Source organism: Pristiophorus japonicus, chromosome 1 (assembly GCF_044704955.1).
Source record: "Pristiophorus japonicus isolate sPriJap1 chromosome 1, sPriJap1.hap1, whole genome shotgun sequence".
NCBI classification, from domain to species: domain Eukaryota; kingdom Metazoa; phylum Chordata; class Chondrichthyes; family Pristiophoridae; genus Pristiophorus; species Pristiophorus japonicus.
Window position 1 is genome coordinate 90,156,556 of NC_091977.1, and position 13,025 is coordinate 90,169,580.

At 51.5% G+C, this 13,025-nt stretch overlaps 1 protein-coding gene across 1 annotated transcript in view; it reads left to right on the top strand.

Annotated features, from left to right (window-relative positions):
- LOC139227543 (A disintegrin and metalloproteinase with thrombospondin motifs 19-like) overlaps positions 1-13,025 on the top strand; it is a 768,564-nt gene that overhangs the window by 694,859 nt on the left and 60,680 nt on the right. The window lies entirely within an intron of this gene.

The window sequence follows — 13,025 nt, forward strand, 5'->3', positions numbered from 1 at the left end:
GGAGCAGACGTGCCCACAGGAGAGTCTTGGCTTCTGCTGCCAAAAGTTCCCTCTTCCCACCCGCAAGACCCTGCAGAACGGCCCCCCCATCCACCCCCTCCATCCATGTTGGTGGCTGCCTCTGGGCTGCCTAATCTTCACCTGCCGGCAGCTGGCCAACTGCCTTTTTACACCTGTTTCAGGTGGACAGCTGGCTGGCAGGATGTAAATGAAGCCCGGGTGTTACGGTACCTGAGCATCAAATTAATCTCGTCGGAGTGTTGTGGGGAGAATGGGGTTGACACTAGACTCATCCCCACTCCCCCCTCCCCCCCCCCCCGCCCCACCCCGCCTGTGTGAAATCTAATGATAGCAGTAAATGGTCAGCAGTGTGTGTGCCAAGTCTATTTACCAAAAGTCTACAACACACTGCCATTTCAATGATCCACAAAAGGATGTCATCCACACCACGCAAACAATACATGTTGACCTCATTAATACATATGGAAGCCAAAGGTGAAAGCTAATGCAAGACACTCTGGAACAAATAGCCATTTTAATAGTTTGCACTAACTTTATTTATTAGTTATCTATATATGGTGACAATACCATGCAATTTGTCACAATCTTCAAAATGTCCCGCAGAACCAATGGTTAATGTATAAATATATATATAATATATAATATTTTAGAAAAGAAAATTGCTCTTTTGTGCAACTTCTGGTAGTCTGTGCACTATGTTGATAGTGTCATGCAGTAATGGTGTCCAGTGCACAATGAGCAGATATGCAGGATACTGGGATGCAGCGCTGACTAACAAGACTTCCACTGGTTTGTGTGTGTGTGCCTTTTTTCTTAAAATAAGGCAAGCATGCATATTTTTGAATGAAGAAAAATTAAATGGTACAGACAACCCCTGTCTGCCATTCCTCACAGCTTCAAAATTAATACAAACAATGAACTTTCTCCTTGAGCATGTAGGCTTAGAATTAGGGATGTTATTGGTGTTATCCGGAGATGACTGATGAGGATAGGTTGAGTGGGTTGGGCCTATATACATTGGAGTTCAGAAAAATGGGCTCAATTTTCCCCCATGATTTGCGCCGTTTTTTTTGAGCAGGCTGCTTTTTCTGGCCAACTTAAAAATCCACAGTTTTCCCAATCAATTTGCACTAGCTCAATTAGTTAAGTTTTTTTGGTAAGTTTTTTTTTCATCCAAAGTGGGCATAACCAGCCACCTATGCCAATTCTGGCCATTTAGTGAACGTTGGCCAGTTGATGGTTACTCCATTTCTGCTTTGGCCAGTGCATGTGGCCTCTCGAGAAAACCCTTGTGGAGAGTTAAAGAAATCGGTGTAGGTAAGTAAATCAGAGGCCATTTGGCCTGGGCTAGGAGCGGGAAGCGGAGGCCAAAGCGGAGTGGGAAGGCACGCCCTCAGGGGGCCACAGCGGACCGGGAGGCACGCACTCGGGACCACAGCGGACCGGGAGGCACGCACTCGGGGGGCCACAGCGGACCGGGAGGCACGCACTCGGGGGGCCACAGCGGACCGGGAGGCACACACTCAGAGGACCACAGCGGACCGGGAGGCACGCACTCGGGGGGCCACAGCGGACCGGGAGGCACGCACTCGGGGGGCCACAGCGGACCGGGACTGGCACGCACTCGGGGGGTGGGGGGGGGGACCACAGCGGACCGGGAGGCACGCACTCGGGGGGCCACAGCGGACCGGGAGACACGTACTCGGGGGCCACAGCAGACCAGGTAGGCATGCACTCGGGGGGCCACAGCGGACCGGGACTGGCACGCACTCGGGGGCCACAGCGGACTGGGAAGGCACACACTTGGGGGCCACAGCGGACTGGGAAGGCACACACTCGGGGGGCACAGCGGACTGGGAAGGCACACACTCGGGGGGCACAGCGGACTGGGAAGGCACACACTCGGGAGCCACAGCGGACTGGGAAGGCACACACTCGGGAGCCACAGCGGACTGGGAAGGCACACACTCGGGGGCCACAGCGGACTGGGAAGGCACACACTCGGGGGGCACAGCGGACTGGGAAGGCACACACTTGGGGGGCACAGCGGACCAGGAGACACGTACTCAGGGGCTACAGCGGACTGGGAAGGCACACACTCGGGGGCCACAGCGGACTGGGAAGGCACACACTCGGGGGGCACAGCGAACCAGGAAGGTACTCACTCGGGGGCCACAGCGGACCGGGAGGTACTCACTCGGGGAACGGAGAGGGTCGCAGACAGCCGATCTGAACAACTTGCTCTTTAAAATGGCTGATTACCATCTTGGAACTCTACTGCGCATGCGCGGCCATTTCAGCGACGTCAAGAAAGTAAGTTTTTTTCCCGCACATGCGCAGAAGGCCTGGCTGCGTTTTTCGGCTCCAGGCTCCACCCCCTGAGGCGACTGGCCATGCTGCGCGGCTCCGGATTACAGTAAAAACATCGGGGAAAGTTTGGACATGTTTTTCTGGTACATTTCTGGACCTAAATAAGCGACATAACTCTGGCAATATGCCAGAAAATGGGCTTGGGAAAAATTGAGCCCAATGAGAGATGATCTTATTGAAACATATAAGATAATGAGGGGGCTCAACAAGGTGGATCCGGAGAAGATATTTCCACTCATAGGGGAAACTAAAACTAGGGGACATAGGATAAGGGGCCACCCATTTAAAACTGAGCTGAGGAGAAATTTCTTCTTTCGGAGGGTTGTAAATCTATGGAATTCTCTGCCCCAGAGAGCTGTGGGGGCTGGGTCATTCAATATATTTGAGACGGAGATAGACAGATTTTTGAGCGATAAGGGAGTAAAGAGTTATGGGGAGCAGGCAGGGAAGTGTAGCTGAGTCCATGACCAGATCAGCCATGATAGTGAATTGAGGAGCAGGTTCGAGGGGCCGAACAGCCTACTCCTGCTCCTATTTCTTATGTTCTTATGTTAGAGATTTGCTTATCTCTAGTCTATCAAATAATCAGGTTCAAGTGCAAACCAACATGGTTTTTGCTCCTTGGAATTTCCCGATGCCTGGCTCGAACAGCGAAGGAAATTTGTTTAAGACCTGGGCACACGAAATCTCGTCAGCGGGCAATAGCACTCGGACGTCGTCCCAGTTCCAGTGTATCTTTCCCAGCCAGCTCCTGCCGAGCAGCGTGGGACCATCGCCCGGTACCACCCAGAGTGGTAGCTTGTGCACCGCTCCATCGTAGGAGGCCTTTACGGTAGCACTGCCAGTTACAGGAATCAGTTCTTTTGTGTAAGTTCTTAATTTCGTGCGAACTGGAGTTAAGACTGGCCCTGAGGCCTTGTTGCACCACAGTCTTTCGAAAGTCTTTTTGCCCATGATAGACTGTCTTGCGCCCGTGTCCAGCTCCATTGACACCGGGAGTCCATTTAGTTCAATATTCAGCATTATCGGGAGACAATTCGTGGTGAATGTGTGCACCCCATGTACCTCTGTCTCCTTGGACTGAGGTTCTGGTTCGTCGTGATCCTCTGTGGATCTGTCCTCCTCTGCAACATGGTGGTTTGTAGGTTTAGCAGGATTTGAAGCTTGCCTGCACACTCGTTGGAGGTGTCCCATTGTTCCACAGCTCTTGCAAACGTATCCTTTGAATCAGCATGAATGGAAACGATGATCACCCCCGCAGCGCCAACAAGGTGTTAATGGCCTTGCATTCATCACCCTTGATGGTGGACTCTGAGACATCTGTGGACGTGCAGCTGCAGGTATGTGTGACCTGCCCTGTACGTTACGATTCGAAAACAACATCACTTTGTTCACAGTACTTGTAGCAGCACTTGTGTGCTGAGAGATTTGCGTCGTATTGTCACTGGTGACAATGAACGGCTGGGCTATCGCTATGGCCTGACTCAAGGTTGGGGTCTCTCCAGTCAAAAGTTTGCGAAGTATGGTTTCGTGGCCAATGCCAATACGAAAAAGTCTCTGAACATGTGCTCCAAATGTCCTTCAAATTCGCAATGTCCTGCAAGGCGTCTTAGCTCGGCGACATAACTCGCCACTTCCTGGCCTTCAAACCTTTTGTAGGTGAGAACCAGTGCCTCGCCATCAGAACGCTTTCCTTCGGGTTCACATGCTCTCAGACCAGTGTGCACAAATCATCATACGATTTCTCCATGGGTTTCGTTGGAGTGAGCAGATTCTTCATGAGGCCATACGTTGGTGCCCCACAGATGGTGAGGAGGATCGCCCTTCGTTTAGCAGCGTTCTCTTCCCCATCTAGCTCGTTGGCTATGAAGTATTGTTTGAGTCGCTCCACAAAAGTTTCCCAATCATTTCCCTCCGAGAATTTATCCAGAATGCCTACTGTTCTCTGCATCTTTGGGTTTGCTATCTGTATCTCGTCACCAGTTGTTATGTATGGCAAAGGAGTCAGATTGAACACTGTGAGCTCAAAGTAAAGTGTGACCTTAGTCTTTTCTTGCAGGTCTCCAGAGTGCCTCTCCAACCTGTGAAGGCCTCCTTAAATACTTGTGCTCCAAAGGGATTATGGAATCCCTTGGGACTCCAAGGGATCAGCCCTCTGGTGGCTGTACAGAGTAAATACAAGTTTACATATATAACAGTAGATATATTGGGCCCAAGTTTCCACACGATAGAAAACAGGCGCCCCTCCGAGCTGGGCGCCCGTTTTTCGCGCCTAAAACAGCGCCTAAAAAAAAACTCGCAATTCTGGAGCGTTCTGCAGCTCCTTGTCTGCCTGGCGCAGCGCCCAGGGGGGGCGGAGCCTACACTCGCGCCGATTTTGTAAGTGGGAGGGGGCGGGTACTATTTAAATTAGTTTTTTTTCCTGCCGGCAACGCTGCGCGTGCGCGTTGGAGCGTTCGCGAATGCTCAGTGTGAAAAAAACATTGGCACTCGGCCATTTTTGTAGTTCTTTGTAGCTGTTTAATTTTTGAACATTTTTTTAATAAAAGCACATTAGCACTTGCAGCCTTCTCACTGTCTCCTTCCCCCCTCCCCCGCGGGAACGAAGCGGCTGTTCCCTTTCCCCCGCTCTCCTCCCCGGGAACGAAGCGACTGTTTAATTCCCCCCCCCCCCTCCCCGGGAACGAAGCGACTGTTTAATTCCCCCCCCCCCCCCCACGGGAACGAAGCGACTGTTCCCTTTCCCCCGCTCTCCTCCGCGGGAACGAAGCGGCTGTTCCCTTTCCCCCGCTCTCCTCCGCGGGAACGAAGCGACTGTTTAATTCCCCCCCCCCCCCCTCCCCGGGAACGAAGCGACTGTTTAATTCCCCCCCCCCCCCTCCCCGGGAACGAAGCGACTGTTTAATTCCCCCCCCCCCCCCACGGGAACGAAGCGACTGTTTAATTCCCCCCCCCCCCCCACGGGAACGAAGCGACTGTTTAATTCCCCCCCCCTCCCCCCTCCCCGGGAACGAAGCGACTGTTTAATTCCCCCCCCCTCCCCCCTCCACGGGAACGAAGCGACTGTTTAATTCCCCCCTCCCCCCCACGGGAACGAAGCGACTGTTTAATTCCCCCCCCCCCTCCCCCCACGGGAACGAAGCGACTGTTTAATTCCCCCCCCCTCCCCCCTCCACGGGAACGAAGCGACTGTTTAATTCCCCCCCCTCCCCCCCACGGGAACGAAGCGACTGTTTAATTCCCCCCCCCCTCCCCCCCACGGGAACGAAGCGACTGTTTAATTCCCCCCCCCCCCCCCCCACGGGAACGAAGCGACTGTTTAATTCCCCCCCCCCTCCCCCCCACGGGAACGAAGCGACTGTTTAATTCCCCCCCCTCCCCCCCACGGGAACGAAGCGACTGTTTAATTCCCCCCCCCCCCCCCCCCCACGGGAACGAAGCGACTGTTTAATTCCCCCCCCCCCCCCCCCACGGGAACGAAGCGACTGTTTAATTCCCCCCCCCCCCCCCCCACGGGAACGAAGCGACTGTTTAATTCCCCCCCCCCCCCCCCACGGGAACGAAGCGACTGTTTAATTCCCCCCCCCCCCCCCCACGGGAACGAAGCGACTGTTTAATTCCCCCCCCCCCCCCCTCCGCGGGAACGAAGCGACTGTTTAATTCCCCCCCCCCTCCACGGGAACGAAGCGACTGTTTAATTCCCCCCCCCCCCCACGGGAACGAAGCGACTGTTTAATTCCCCCCCCCCCCCCCCACGGGAACGAAGCGACTGTTTAATTCCCCCCCCCTCCCCCCCACGGGAACGAAGCGACTGTTTAATTCCCCCCCTCCCCCCCCCACGGGAACGAAGCGACTGTTTAATTCCCCCCCCCCCCCCCCCACGGGAACGAAGCGACTGTTTAATTCCCCCCCCCTCCCCCCCACGGGAACGAAGCGACTGTTTAATTCCCCCCCCTCCCCCCCACGGGAACGAAGCGACTGTTTAATTCCCCCCCTCCCCCCCCCCACGGGAACGAAGCGACTGTTTAATTCCCCCCCCCCCCCCCCACGGGAACGAAGCGACTGTTTAAATCCCCCCCCCCCCCCCCCACGGGAACGAAGCGACTGTTTAATTCCCCCCCCTCCCCCCCACGGGAACGAAGCGACTGTTTAATTCCCCCCCCCCCCCCCACGGGAACGAAGCGACTGTTTAATTCCCCCCCCCCTCCCCCCCCCCACGGGAACGAAGCGACTGTTTAATTCCCCCCCCCCCCCCCACGGGAACGAAGCGACTGTTTAATTCCCCCCCCCCCTCCCCCCCGCGGGAACGAAGCGACTGTTTAATTCCCCCCCCCCTCCCCCCCACGGGAACGAAGCGACTGTTTAATTCCCCCCCCCCCTCCCCCCCGCGGGAACGAAGCGACTGTTTAATTCCCCCCTCCCCCCCGCGGGAACGAAGCGACTGTTTAATTCCCCCCCCCCCCTCCCCGGGAACGAAGCGACTGTTTAATTCCCCCCCCCCCCTCCCCGGGAACGAAGCGACTGTTTAATTCCCCCCCCCCCCCCCCACGGGAACGAAGCGACTGTTTAATTCCCCCCCCCCCCTCCACGGGAACGAAGCGACTGTTTAATTCCCCCCCCCCCCCCCCCCCACGGGAACGAAGCGACTGTTTAATTCCCCCCCCCCCCCCCCCCCACGGGAACGAAGCGACTGTTTAATTCCCCCCCCCCCCCCCACGGGAACGAAGCGACTGTTTAATTCCCCCCCCCCCCCCCCACGGGAACGAAGCGACTGTTTAATTCCCCCCCCCCCTCCACGGGAACGAAGCGACTGTTTAATTCCCCCCCCCCCCTCCACGGGAACGAAGCGACTGTTTAATTCCCCCCCCCCCCCCCCCACGGGAACGAAGCGACTGTTTAATTCCCCCCCCCCCCTCCACGGGAACGAAGCGACTGTTTAATTCCCCCCCCCCCCCCCACGGGAACGAAGCGACTGTTTAATTCCCCCCCCCCCCTCCCCCCCACGGGAACGAAGCGACTGTTTAATTCCCCCCCCCCCTCCCCCCCACGGGAACGAAGCGACTGTTTAATTCCCCCCCCCCCTCCACGGGAACGAAGCGACTGTTTAATTCCCCCCCCCCCTCCCCCCCACGGGAACGAAGCGACTGTTTAATTCCCCCCCCCCCCCCCCCACGGGAACGAAGCGACTGTTTAATTCCCCCCCCCCCCCCCCCACGGGAACGAAGCGACTGTTTAATTCCCCCCCCCCCCCCCCCACGGGAACGAAGCGACTGTTTAATTTCCCCCCCCCCCCCCCACGGGAACGAAGCGACTGTTTAATTCCCCCCCCCCCTCCCCTCCACGGGAACGAAGCGACTGTTTAATTCCCCCCCCCCTCCCCGGGAACGAAGCGACTGTTTAATTCCCCCTCCCCTCCCCGGGAACGAAGCGACTGTTTAATTCCCCCCCCCCACCCTCCGCGGGAACGAACGGCTGCAGAATTCTCCCTGGCTGAAGCACTGTCACACAGGTAGGAAGATCGTTTATTTAATCTTTTCTTTGCTTATAAATGTTTATTCAGGTTGGATTTATTTGTATAATATTTGTAGAAGTATAAATAAGGATTTATTGTAGAATTTAATGAGTTCCCTCCCCCCCACCTCGTTCTGGACGCCTAATTTGTAACCTGCGCCTGATTTTTTAATGTGTAGAACAGGTTTTTTCAGTTCTACAAAAATCTTCACTTGCTCCAACTTTAGTTTGGAGTACGTTTTCACTGTGGAAACTTTCAAATCAGGCGTCAGTGGCCGGACACGCCCCCTTTTGAAGAAAAAATTCTGTTCCAAAGTAGAACTGTTCCACCTGACTAGAACTGCAGGAAAAAAAATGTGGAGAATTGCGATTTCTAAGATAGTCCGTTCTCCACCAGTTGCTCCTAAAAATCAGGCGCAAATTATGTGGAAACTTGGACCCATTGCGTTATATCAGTGTTTAGGATGGAATATAACACACTAGCTATACAGCAAAAACATACGACCATGACAAGTAGCTGGCATGCGTGAACAACTCTTATTCGTTCTCCTTCTTGTCTCTCTTGTCTCACTTGTCTCTCGCTCTCTCTTGAACTACCCAAGAATGTTCGACCAGGGTCAGAATGGGTCCACTCTCGAAAGGTTGTTCGACCACCTGATCCACTCTTGGGAGCTCCTCACTCTACAGTCTGCCTGAGGGTTCTTTAACTCTTCCTTTTATTTTCTTTTTAGGGGTGGACCTGAGGTAAAATATTTACAAAACCATTTAACCTATAAAAGTTCTCCTTAATCACAATGCCCAATGGGATGTTGAGTTCTTTGTTACCGATGAAGACCCTCCCTCAAGGAGGGGTCTTCGACCATTACACATCTTTTCTTGTTTATACTTTTTAAAGGTCAATCCATCTGGACCGTCTTATCTCGTTCAGCCATGTCCTCCCAAAGCTAGTGGGCTACAATTTCCTAACAACCTGCCAGCGCTCGATTGCTGCCCAAAAGACCACTAAGATTCCCAAGATTATCGCCAGCGAAAACTTTCCCCCAAAAAAGAAAAAATCTGCCCAGCGGAAAAAAAAATGGGTGTTGCAGCCCGATTCTCAGCGAAAAAGTGGAATTTGGAGTTGATCGTGCGGTTCCTAAAGAAAACGGGTGATAAATAAAAAATTCACTAAAAGTTTACCTCGAGGCTGCGGGTTGGGTCTAGTAGAAAAACACTGAAAATATTTTTTTCAAAAAGCAGAACATAAAAAAATCATTCAAATTTTTTCAAGACCCTTTTAACCTAAATCACAACAGAATTTTAAATTAATGAGTAAAAAAATAATTACTAACCTTTTTCTTGCAGAGCTACTCACCTACAGCCCAGCTCCGCTGATTCTCGTGGCTGTTTTTTTTCCATGACGATCTGTGGACGGTGCACACCGGTGGTCCGCTCCCCATCGGTACCTTGAAACCGCTGGCGTAACTCAGCTGGGCAATTTCTCGGCAACCTGGTTATCGCCCACAATGGCCAATACCGCCCAGAAACCGGGTGATAAGCCAATGCAATTTCTAGCCCATAGTTTCTTATCCCATCCTATCTTGTCTCCGCCGCCCCCCTGCCCCTCACCCCCCCCCCCCCCACCCTTGTCTGGGTATCTGCTGCACTTACCTGCGCTGATTTCCTTACCTGCGCTAATTTCTTTAACTCTCCAGAAGGTTTTTCTGCAGAGGCCACATACACTGGCCTAAACAGAACTGGAGTAACTCTCAGCTGGCCAAACTTGCCTAAATGGCCAGAATTGGTGCAGGTGACAGGTTATGCCCCCTTTGGCTGAAAAAAATGGTAACCAACTGAATTACGTTGGTGCAAATTGATTGGGGAAACTGTTTTTTTTAATTAGACTAAAAAAAGCAGCCTGCTCCAAAAAAATGGCGCTAATCACTGGGGACAATTCAGCCCATAATATGGTTGTTAGCAATAATGGAAGAAACATAGGATGGACCATCATTGGCAAAATAAAAATACATTAAACAAAGTCAAAACCCTAACTTACAAGTAACAGACAGCTCAGTCTGACAAAGCTGAGGTCATGCTGTGGGCCCCTATGTGGGATGTTATGCATCCTCTAATCTAACTCATTAAAAACACTGTAAAATCATAGAAATCTACAACACGGAAGGAGGCCATTTTGGCCCATCGTATCCGCGCCGGCCGATCAAGAGCTATCCAGCCTAATCCCACTTTCCAGCTCTTGGTCCGTAGCCTTGTAAGTTATGGCACTTTAAGTGCACATCCAAGTATTTTTTTTCATGTGGTGAGGGTTTCTGCCTCTACCACCTTTTCAGACAGTGAGTTCCAAACCCCCACCACCCTCTGGGTGAAGAAATTTCCCCTCATATCTCCTCTAAACCTCCCCCCAATTATTTTAAATCCATGTCCTCTGGTTGTTGACCCCTCTGCCAAGGGAAACAGCTCCTTCCTATCCACTCTATCCAGGCCCCTCATAATTTTATACAACTCAATCAGGTCTCCCCTCAGCCTCCTCTGTTCCAAAGAAAACAGACCCAGCATCTCCAATCTTTCCTCATAGCCAAAATTCTCCAGTCCAGGCAACATTCTTGTAAATCTCTTCTGCACCTTTTCCAGTGCAATCACATCTTTCCTGTAATGTGGTGACCAGAACTGCACACAGTACTCCAGCTGCAGCCTAACCAGTGTTTTATACAATTCAAGCATAACGTCTATGTTCTTGTATTCCATGCCTCGACTAAGAAAAGCAAGTATTCCATATGCCTTCTTAACCACCTTATCTACCTTGCCTGCTACCTTCAGTAATCTGTGGACCTGCACTCAAAGATCCCTTTGTTCCTCTACACTTTTTTGTGTCATACCATTTAATGTGTATTCCCTTGCCTTGTTAGACCTCCCCAAATGCATTACCTCACACTTATCCGGATTGAATACCAGTTGCCACTGTTCTGCCCACCTGACCAGTACATTGATATCTTCCTGCAATCCACAGCTTTCTTCTTCATTATCAACCACACAGCCTACCTTAGTGTCATCTGCAAACTTCTTAATCATATCCCCAACATTCAAGTCCAGGTCATTGATTTATACCACAAATAGCAAATCCTAATGCTAGTCTTCCTAGGAAAACAAAACTTATAGCGTTTCATTGAGACATTAACCCCTTACTTGTCTCCAACATCAGCATCCTCACTCAGGCTAACATCCCCAGCATTGAAGCACTGACCACACTCGATCAGCTCCACTGGGCAGGCCACATAGTCCGCATGCCAGACACGAGCTCCACTCGGAGATCCTTCATGACAAATGAGCCAAAGGTGGGCAGCTGAAACGCTACAAGGACACCCTCAAAGCCTCCCTGATAAAGTGCAACATCCCCACTGACACCTGGGAGTTCCTGGCCCAGGACCGCCCTAAGTGGAGGAAGTGCAGCCGAGAGGGCGCTGAGCACCTCAAGCCTCATTGCCGAGAGGTTGCAAAAATCAAGCGCAACCAGTCCCACCCACCCCTTCTCTCAACAACTATCTGTCCCACCTATGACAGAGTCTGTGGCTCTCGTATTGGACTGTTCAGCCACCAAACGTAGAAACATAGAAAATAGGTGCAGGAGTAGGCCATTCGGCCCTTTGAGCCTGCACTACCATTCAATAAAATCATGGTTGATCATTCCCTCAGTACCCCTTTCCTGCTTTCTCTCCGTACCCCTTGATCCCTTTAGCCACAAGGGCCATATCTAACTCCCTCTTAAATATATCCAATGAACTGGCATCAACAACTCTGTGGTAGGGAATTCCACAGGTTAACAACTCTCTGAGTGAAGAAGTTTTTCCTCATCTCAGTCCTAAATGGCCTACCCCTTATCCTAAGACTGTGTCACCTGGTTCTGGACTTCCCATCATCGGGAACATTCTTCCTGCATCTAACCTGTCCAGTCCCGTCAGAATCATGTAAGTTTCTATGAGATCCCCTCTCATCTTTCTAAACTCCAGTGTATAAAGGCCCAGTTGATCCTGTCTCTCCTCATATGTCAGTCCTGCCATCCCAGGAGTCTGGTGAACTTTTGCTGCACTCCCTCAATAACAAGAACATCCTTCCTCAGATTAGGAGACCAAAACTGAACACAATATTCCAGGTGAAGGTCCTGTACAACTGCAGTAAGACCTCCCTGCTCCTATACTCAAATCCCCTAGCTATGAAGGCCAACATACCATTTGCCTTCTTCATTGCCTGCTGTACCTGCATGCCAGCTTTCTATGACTGATGAACCATGACACCCAGGTCTCGTTGCACCTCCCCCTTTCCTAATCTGCCGCCATTCAGATAATATTCTGCCTTCGTGTTTTTGCCCCCAAAGTGGATAACCTCACATTTATCCAAAGAACTCACTTCAGGAGTGGAAGCAAGTTTTCCTCGATTCCGAGAGACTGCCTATGATGACTTGTCTCGAGTGCAAATATACAATCATTTAAACACAGTATTATTCACATCACAGTTTCATTCGTGTAACCAAATATTCTTAGGTAACCCTAATGTCTAACACCTTGAGAGAGAGAAAAACTCAATTTCAACCTCTCATATTCGACCCTCTACCAACCGTGCCAACTCAAGATTATGGGTTTTATTGTTCAATCGGAGTGTTGAGCATCTCAAATAGTATGACATAATTAGATTACTACCACCCCCGCTCCCCCTCCCCTGACCCCGCTGCTAACACATCATCCCGCAAAACATCCTGTTTTATTTCTCGTATTATTTTCTTACCACTTGGCTTTCCACTGATATTCACCCTCATGTCTGGGCCAAAAATATGGTCAATTCAAATCATATTTCTTATTGTCATATTTTGTACTCATTACTTCATAGGGTATTCCCATCAGTCCAGTTTTAACCAATGCTATGGATACCTTCCGGTACCATCCCGGGTGTCTTATGTATATGATGACCACCAGCAGGAGGGTTCAATAACTGCTACATGTTTCATTATCATTCTTATCTGGTTCTGTAAGGTAAAATATGCAATATTTATTCTTTCAGTTTTCAACTGATTGATATGGTACCATTTAGCCACCTTGACCCTCCTTTTTTCCCAGGGAATTGCACCAGATAGACCG